The 338-nt window shown below is 31.1% G+C and overlaps 1 protein-coding gene across 1 annotated transcript in view; it reads left to right on the top strand.

Annotated features, from left to right (window-relative positions):
- Positions 1-338, top strand: part of LOC119585311 — a gene marked incomplete in the record, with an annotated part of 15,901 nt that overhangs the window by 1,130 nt on the left and 14,433 nt on the right.

Here is a 338-nt window from a genome sequence, read left to right as displayed (position 1 = left end):
CACACACACACACTGTAAAGGGATTATATATACTATGTCATAAAATGTTATGTGCTATATATCAACAGTGAATACGAAGTGAAAATAGAGTCAGTCAGACATAATCAAGCAATACCTTCAACTCAATTAACTTTTTAATTAAAATACTTCAAACTCTGGGATATTGCACATGATAGCTTTCATGGCTATTCGAATAAAGTATGTGTTGTTAATAACACCCCTGTAGAAAAATCGGTAATTAATGAGTGGAGATATTTATTGAACTCTAAATCACCACTTGTGAAATGTAAGAGTTTTCCAAGAAAAACATCCGATAAATTATGCTATGGTAATTATCG

The sequence above is a fragment of the Penaeus monodon genome, chromosome 19 (genome assembly GCF_015228065.2).
Source record: "Penaeus monodon isolate SGIC_2016 chromosome 19, NSTDA_Pmon_1, whole genome shotgun sequence".
Lineage (NCBI taxonomy): Eukaryota > Metazoa > Arthropoda > Malacostraca > Decapoda > Penaeidae > Penaeus > Penaeus monodon.
Note: the sequence above shows the minus strand (reverse complement) of the source record. Positions and strands in the feature narration are given on the sequence as shown.